The 9,150-nt window shown below is 38.4% G+C and overlaps 1 non-coding gene across 1 annotated transcript; it reads left to right on the forward strand.

The window, feature by feature from the left end:
• The first annotated feature begins 235 nt into the window (after positions 1–235).
• TRNAP-UGG (transfer RNA proline (anticodon UGG)) lies at positions 236–310 on the forward strand. The gene has a single exon. It is a non-coding gene; the product is annotated as a tRNA-Pro (tRNA).
• The last annotated feature ends 8,840 nt before the right edge of the window (positions 311–9,150 follow it).

A 9,150-nucleotide genomic window follows, 5' to 3' on the forward strand; every position in this document is an offset into this window, starting at 1 on the left:
AAAAATTTCGACAAAAATCACATCGGAAATCTGGATCAACAAAAGATCCCTGGAATATAGCACACGAAAATTGGCAAAACGAAGGGTTTACCCACTCTGGGATCGTTTGACCTTGAAAATGGGCTAGTTTGTCGGTAGGGACCAACCGGCTCAATAACTAAGGCCTTGACTGACATCCATGAAATTTTTTGACAATAATGACGTCGAAAATCCGTATCACCAAAAGATCCATGGAAGAGGTGTAGCGCAGTCTGGTCAGCGCATCTGTTTTGGGTACAGAGGGCCATAGGTTCGAATCCTGTCACCTTGATGCGATGTGGCGAAAAAGAAGATACTCTTTCAATGATTATGCAGGCGTTAAGTTTTCAAACTTGTCGTCTACTTTCAGGAAAGGTTATGATGAGCGTGATCACAAAAAAGGTTATGATGAGCTTGAGTCGAGTCACAAAAAGGGCTATGATGAGCCCTTGAAAGCCACACGAAAATCATCAAAACAGGGGTCTTATCCGCTTCGGGGCACGTTTGACCTTGGAAATGGGTTGGTTTACCCGATTGGGACCAACTGGCTCCATAGCTAAGGTCTTGACGAATATCCGTAAAATATTTGTGCAAAAAATGACATCGGATATCCGGATCACCAAAAGATCCATGGACTATAGTACACGAAAATTGGTAAAACAGGAGGTTTACCGACTCTAAGGTCATTTAACCTTGAAAATGGGTCGATTTGCCCATCGGGACCAATCGACTCCATAGCTAAGTCTTATCGGATGTCCACAAATATTTTTGTAAAAATGACGTCGGAAATTAGGAGCACCAAAAGATCCATGGACTATAGAATATGAAAATTTGCAAAATAGGGGGTTTACCCGCTCCGGGGATCGTTTAACCTTTAAAATGGGCCAGTTTGCCCTTCTGGACCAATATGCTTAATAACTAAGGTCTTGACGGACGTCCATGAAATATTTCGTTAAAAATGACGTCAGAAATCAGGATCACCAAATGATCCATGGACTATAACACTCGAAAATCTGTAAAACGGTTGTTTACCGGTGACGGGGATCATTTGACCTTAAAAATTGGCCTGTTTTTCCGTTGGGACCAATCTACACCATCGATAAGGTCTTGACGGATGTCCATGAAAAATTTTGGCAAATTGACATCGTAAATTCGGATCACTAAAATATCCATGGACTATTATAGCATACGAAAATTGGCAAAACAAGGGGGTTTACCCACCCTGTGGATCGTTTGACTTTGAAAATGAGCCGATTTGGCCGTCGGGAGCAACAAGATCCATATCAAAGGTCTTGACGGATGTCCATGAAAATTTTAGCAAAAATGACGTCGGAAATTCGGATCAGTAAAATATACATCAACTATAGCACACAAAAATTGGCAAAACAGGGGGTTTACTTGCTTTGGGGTCTTTTTACATTCAAAATGGGCCGATTTTCCAGTCAGGACCAACCAACTCTTTAACTAAGGTCTTGGCGGACGTCCATGAAATATTTCGGCAAAAATGACGTTGGAAATCAGGATCACCTAAAGATCCATGGACTATAGCACACGAAAATTTACAAAATGGTGGTTTACCCGCTCCGAGGATCGTTTGATCTTGAAAATTGGCCTATTTTCCATCGGGACCAACCGACTCCATATCTAAGTTATTGATGGACGTCCATGAATTTTTTTGGCTAAAATCACGTCAAAAATTCAGATCACCAAAAGATCAATGGACTATAAGCACACGAAAATTGGCAAAACGGGGGGTTTACCCACTCCGGGGATCGTTTGACCTTGAAAATGAGCAGGTTTACCTGTACGAACCAATCGACTCCTTATCTAAGGTCTTGATGGAAGTCCACAAATTTTTTTGGCAAAAGTGACGACGAAAATGTTGATCACCAAAAGATGCATGGACTAAATTATACGAAGAGCAAAATGGGGGGTTTACCCGCTTCGTGGCTCGTTTGACCTTGACAATAAGATGGTTTGCTCGTCGTGACCAACTGGCTTCAAAGATAAGGTTTTGACGGCCTTCCATGAAAATTTATGGCAAAAATGACGTCGAAAATCTTGATCACCAAAAGATCCATGGACTATTGCGAAAATCAGCAAAATGGGGGTTTACCCACTCCGGGGTTCATTTGACATTGAAAATGAGCCAGTTTTCCCATCCGGACCAATCGACTCCATCGCTAAGGTCTTGACGGACGTCCATGAGATATTTTGGCAAAAATGAAGTCGAAAGTTTGGATCACCAAAAGATCCATGGACTATAGCACCCGAATATCGACAAAACGGGGGGTTTACCCTGTCTGGAGATTGTTTGACCTTGAAATTGGGCCGGTTTAGCCATCGAAACTAACCGTTCCCAAAGCTAAGATCTTGACGGACGTCCACGAAACATTTCAAAAAAAATGAAGTCAGAAATCTGTATCGCCAAAAGATACATGGACTATAGCCCACGAAAATCGGCAAAACGGGGGTCAACCCGCTCCAGGGCTAGTTTGGCCTTGAAAATGGGCCGGTTTGCCCATCTGGACCAATAGGTTCAATAGCTAAGGTTTTGACGGATGACTAGGAATAATTTCAGTAAATGTGACATCGAAAATGCAGATCACCAAAAAATCCATGTACTATAGCATATGAAAATCGGCAAAACGGGGGGTTTACCTGCTCCGGGGCTCGTTTGACCTTGAAAATGGGCCAGTTTACCCGTCGGGACCAACTGGTTCCATAGCTAAGGTCTTGACGGATGTCAACGAAAAGGTTCAGCAAAAATGACATTTGAAATCCAGATCATCAAAAGATCCATGGACTATGCACACGGAAATTGGCAAAACTGGGGGTTTACCCACTCCGGGGATCATTTGACCTTTAAAATGGGCTGGTTTGCCCTTCTGGACCAACCGGCTACATAACTAATGTCTTGATGGACATCCACAATTTTTTTTTGTAAAAATAATGTTGAAAATCTGGATCACCGAAAGATCCCTGGACTATGCACACGAAAATCAGCAAAATGAAGGGTTTAGATGCTCCGGTGCTCATTTGACCTTGAAAATGTGCCGATTTGTCGGTCGAGACCAAACGACTCCATAGCTAAGGTATTGACGGACGTCCATGAAAAATATCAGCTAAAAAGACATCTGAAATCCGGATCACTAAATGATCCATGGACTATAGAATACAAAAATGGCCCAAACATGGGGTTTATCTACTCAGGGGATTGTTTGTCCTTGAAAATGGGTCGATTTACATATTTAGACCAACCGACTCCATAGCAAAGGTCTTGATGAAAGTCTTGTAATTTATTTTTTAAATGACATTGGAAATTCAGATCACCAAAAGATCCATGGACTATAGCACACGAAAATCGGTAAAACTGGGGGTTTACCCGCTTTGGGGATCGTTTGACCTTTAAAACGGGCCGATTTAACCATCTGGACCAACAAGGTCAATAGTTACGGTCTTGACGGACGTCCACGAAATATTTCAGTAAAAATGACATAGGCAATCAGGATCACCATAAGATTCATGTACTATAGCTATGGATTTGATTGGTCCGAATGGTTAACGACCCTCAAAATAAAGTAGGATAAAGTATAGCCTCACGTGGGTTTTATACATTAATAACTTGTTAAAATAATGAAGAATATCCTTTTTAGTCAGCGTTAAAGAGTATGGAAGTTAAACGTCAAGGGACGACCAATACATTTGGAAACTAGTCTTTTACGTGTTGGTGTGATCTAGTATGTTGTTCAAGTTTTTATGTGTTGTTTGGAGTCTAAAATCAATGGTGGTGACCCTAGTGTCTTAATAAATATTTACGGTTTTTCTACCTATTTTAGGGTATTTTAAGTTGGTTAAAACCCCAAAACCTAAAATTAGACAAATTTTTCAAATTGACCCTTCCCTCTCAAAATAGATTCTCTCAAAAACTCCATTGAAGACCTTGATGAAGCTGAAGCTAGAAGATGGGTTTTCAACTGATTTCTTCTTCAATTTCACGGGTCTTCAATAATTAAGGTATGGTGACTCTTGTTTCTTGAATAACCTCTCATTCAAGGAGTTCTATCAAAGATTTTCAAAAGTGATTCAAAGACCAAAATTCCCAATTTTCAATCTAAACATGGGTTCCTTGTCAAACAATTTTCAAAGGAAAGCTTGAAGAACCCATGATCCCCAAATTCTTGAAAATTGGCCTATGATGTGGGTCTTTGTGAATATGATCTCTATTGATGAAATTATGTTTAGATTATATTGTATTGATGTTTGTTATGATATCTATACTTATTCATGTTGAATTGTTGGTATATTGATGAGTTGAGGATTATGGCCTTATGGACAAAGTTATGGGTTGATCCCTTTGTTTATGGAATTGTGTTTATGATATTGAATTACATTGTTGATTCCTATTGCTACCTATGTCAATTGATTATGAATTGTTGAGGATTGATCCATTGTGATCATGGCTTGGATAATTGATAATTTGACCTAACTTCTAGTCAATAGTATGAGAATTGATGTGGTGTGGTTTGATCCACTTATGGTGGAGGTGCTCGATTCTTGTCTATCTATGCATGTTGACATAATGGCCTTGAAGACAATAGATGTGAAGTGAATTGATGATTATGATGCATATATTTATGAAGTTATGCTATGAAGGTTATGTATGAAATCCACAATGCTACCATGATGTTTAAAGTGTGTTGATGATGAGGAGTATAATGTGAAAGATAATGTTAGGGATAAGGTGTGGTCTACATGATTTATTATGTTAGGTACTATTGTGGAATGACCTCTACCTATATGACCCCAATATGAATGTTTGATCATATACATGTTAGGAGTACCTATTCAATGTTGAATTTGTCCTTGTCTCCTATGATGAAGTGTGGGTGTGTGGTCTAGAAACCCTAATGGCTTTATATGTAAATTGCTCATGATTTGGGGACATTGTGAATGTGTGGTGTTCCCTTGAAGGGAAGTGCACTCAATATCGATGTTGTTGCTATTATGTCACTATGAGGACCAATATGCATACACACACTCTACATTTATAGGTATGAATATGATGTGTTATGGTGTCTATTGAAAGGTTAACTCTTATATGCACCCTTACATCTTATTATGCATGCAAAGTGTATGATTAACAAGGTATGACTATGTGTTGTATAAAGGTGTTTATGTGAAAGGCTTTCTCACATATGTACACACACATGAATGAATGAATAAGGTTTATGATAATCTAGTGAAAGTGAGTCTCTTGAAAGGTTTCCTCAATTGTACTCTAAACTAGACTATGTTATGAATATGGTATGACTATGTGAAAGGTCATTCTCACATAATGTGAGTTCTATGATGAAAGGTCATTGTGATCTTTGAAACCTTTGAGCTATATGATATGAGGTATTAAGTCCCTAAAGCCTATTTATGAACTAATGTTAAATAAAGGCTTAAAGATGTTTAAAAAGGGAGTTGGAGCTTTAGCACCGAGTGAACATGAAAAATGAGAGTGGGGGCTTTACGTTTACCAAGTTCGGCTTCCCACCAGAGAACCTTCACGTTTAGCAAGTCCGGGTTCCCAACATAGATGTTGTCTCATGAGATGGAAACCTCCACGCTTAGTACATCAAGGTTTTCTAGTAGCAATCTCCTTGTTGGATAACTATGTGCCCCCGTAGGTATTAGCTTAGTGGATCCACTAGATAGCTATTATGTATGTAGGTCCTACTTTGGCAAGTAGTACCCTCTCTTTTCGGTGTGGGAGTACAACACCGGATTCCATGTAGCTCACATGGTCTATGTCGGTTATGGCACGGTTATGTCTCCCGGAAGTTAAGAAATGAACTAAGATAAGAATATGAACTCTAGTCATGATTTCTTGAAGAGTTACTTAGTATAGGTAGGACTATGTACCCTACTTATGCATCGCACAAGTGGACTCTAATGGAGGTTATGATTACGCTCTTTATGTAATGAAGATTGTGGTCTATGTATGTTAATATGAAAGCATATTAAGGTTTACTTTATTTATGTCAAGACATGAAGTATGTTTATGCATGTGAAATACACTTATGACTTCTTAATGGGTTTGCTTAGTATATGTGGGGATATGGGACTCCATGTGTACATTGCACAAGTGTGCTTGTGAAGGGGTTGTGAGGGTGGTTTACCTATGATATGAACTAAATGGGTTATGAATAATGATGTAGTAAAGGAATGAATCCTTATATGATGTTATGAAGTATTTTGGTCTAATGTCTAATGTTAAATGAAGATGGTATGACTTGTTGAATATGATGTACCTAGTCTATGGTGGCTTCCAAGGAACACTTGGTGTGAGTAGTATTATGGGATGCTACTTGCACATTGCACTAGTGTGACTTGTGGGTTGTCTTAGGTGATGGTTCCTATGTGAAGATTTTGTCCTATGGTATTCTTATGACTCTATGAATAAATGTGGTTGGATTGATGAAGGCAATATGTAAGTTCACCTTTGTATTGTAAGGGTTGTATCCCTCTTTTGTTGTAGTCATGTTTTAAAATGGCTACCTTGAGACGTAGTACTCTGATTTTGTATTAAAGGTTTAAATGAGGTGACTTTTATGTCTTGTGTTATATTATGAAAAAGTTTTAAATTTTCTGCTATTTTTCTTGGATAAATGTTGTGACGAATGCTAAGAGCTTGTATAAGACCTCTGAGAGGTCGAATAAGCCGGTAACGGCTAGGGGGTGCTCTCTGGTCGTTACAAACTTGGTATTAGAGCATAATTTTATGAAAATGGTCTTAGGATTCAACGTCTCATGAGCCACGTCTTGTAGAATCTTGTTCATCGGTGTGAGTTGCGACACATCTATGAGCGAGAGGCTATAGGACGATAGAAGTTTCACTTTCTTCATTACTCTTATGTCGTGCCATAGAGCTTAACTCCCTATGAACTCCCTCTCTCTTATTTTCCATTGTTCGGTGGTCTTCTAGTTCTGATTATTTGGAAGGGGTGATGTTCAAGGATCGAGGGAAGAAAAGGTGAGTTTTAATGCTTATTATGATGTGGTGACTATATGATTATAGATGAAGGTAGACTTGGAAATTGTATTGTGATGCCAATCATGGCTATGTGTGACCTATGAGGTTGTGAGCATTACATTGAAAATATTGTATGGTGGTGTACTTCTTGTATGGTAAGTGTCGTTATGGTAAGAATGAAACCCTTTTTAGCATGATGAGTTGCTTTATGGTGATGGGTAATGATAGTAGAAAGTCATGGTGAAGATTTGAGGAGTTTTGAAGGAATGTGGTAACTAGTGTGAATTGAAAGTTGCCTTTTTGAGTGATGCTTCATGGTTGTCCTTATGTGAATCAGAGTTCTTGTGTAGGCTTGCCCTAAGAGTGGAAAAATGGGTTTTGTTCCATGAGTTGGGATAGTGTTTTGCTCTAAGGTTAACTTGGAGAGTTGCATGTATCCCTTAGTTCATGGGAAGGACAAGAGAATAGATGTTGACCAACTCTAAAGAGATAGTTGTCTTGTAAGGTTGATCTTAAGTATGGTCATTCAAAGAGGGTGTTTAGATAATACCTAGGCATGGTTGAGTGGAAAGTTACACCAAAGGTGATGATAAGTGTATTGTGTGATAAAGAGTTGATTAAGCTCACCCTAAGCGGGGGATAATATGCCTAGATGGTAAGGTTTTGAGTGCCCTTAATATTTCTACATTGATCTTCCTTGAGTTCTCCATGTGGAGAACCACTTTGGGTGATAGATATGAAGTGGAGTGGTATAGATACTTATTTTTTGGATTCTTGAAATCCTCACCTAAGGGAGTATAGTGAAGACTTAGTGGAGAATGGTTCCTACCTTAGAGATGAAGGAGGTAATGATTAAAGGAGTTTGCATAACTTGATCCCAAGAGGGGGACATTATGCTTAATTGGTAAGCGATAGTTCTCTTGGTTACTGTAATGTGCTCTTAGATGGGTTTACCCTAAGTGGGGAATGATGAGTGAGTAGTAAGGTTGTTGATATCCTTATCTTTTCCTTCTATTCTTATTCAAGCTTGAGACCAAAGAGTTCCTAGTAGCTTGTTCATGTTTGGAGTCTTGCATATGATTATGAGTTGCATGATCTCCGTATGTTATGCATGTCCTAGAAGACACTATGTTATGTATGATTTGAAGGATTCTTACTACATAAAAATGGAATTTTAGTAATAAAATTCATGTTTCTCATGTCAATATGCATCTTTATATGGTGAATGCACTCTTGACTTCATAAGAAAGAGAGTATGAGCATGCTTAGGTTAGGAGTTGAGAATTTCTCCTTAAATGAATTGACCTTTGTGTAATGCTTGCTTATGAGTTTATGATGCCATGTGTGTATGTTGTGACTAGGAGAAGGTAGTCCCTCCTTGAACATAACTAAACATGGTAATGACATGTATGTTCTTGATAGTATGATGATTAAATGATAAGACTAGTAGATGATCTATAATCCTCATGTTAGGGTGCAACTAGAATGAATTACTTAATTGCCTCATGAGTGGAAATGTTGATCATGTCTATGTGTGCACTTGAAAGCCATTGCATAATGGACCCTATGATGATATAAAATGGGTAAATATCATGTCATGCTTAGGAGAAGGTAGTTCCTCCTATCAACATGAGAAAGGCCTATGTGGTTAATGCATTATGAGTCGGTGAATAAAGTTTCTACTTGCTTGTGTTGCATGAGTTGATTTGAAGTGCATGCTTAAATGATTTCTTATGATAAAGTTGCATAACGTGCTTTAATGAGATAGTTGCATGTTGTGTTTCTTTGGTGTTTGAAATGAGAATGATGATTATGACATGATTTCCTTGTATGTGCATATTTTTGTGAAAAATTCACGCTTAAGTTGTATTTTGAGTTTTCGGGAACTTTATTTCTCATGGTTGAAATTGCACCCATAGATGTTGTGTGATATTGACTTCATGAGAGTTGTAATAAGCATGCTTGATGTTCTCTTGTTAAAGAAATGTCTTGTTGATTGCTTAATATATATGTTGATGCTTATTGAATAAGGAGAAGGCAGTTCCTCCAATACTTATGAGAAGCAAAGAGTTTTATGCATAGTGATGATTTGGAGAAGGGAGTTCCTCCAA

The sequence above is a fragment of the Solanum verrucosum genome, unplaced genomic scaffold, assembly GCF_900185275.1.
Source record: "Solanum verrucosum unplaced genomic scaffold, falcon-dt-bn FXZP01001239.1, whole genome shotgun sequence".
Lineage (NCBI taxonomy): Eukaryota > Viridiplantae > Streptophyta > Magnoliopsida > Solanales > Solanaceae > Solanum > Solanum verrucosum.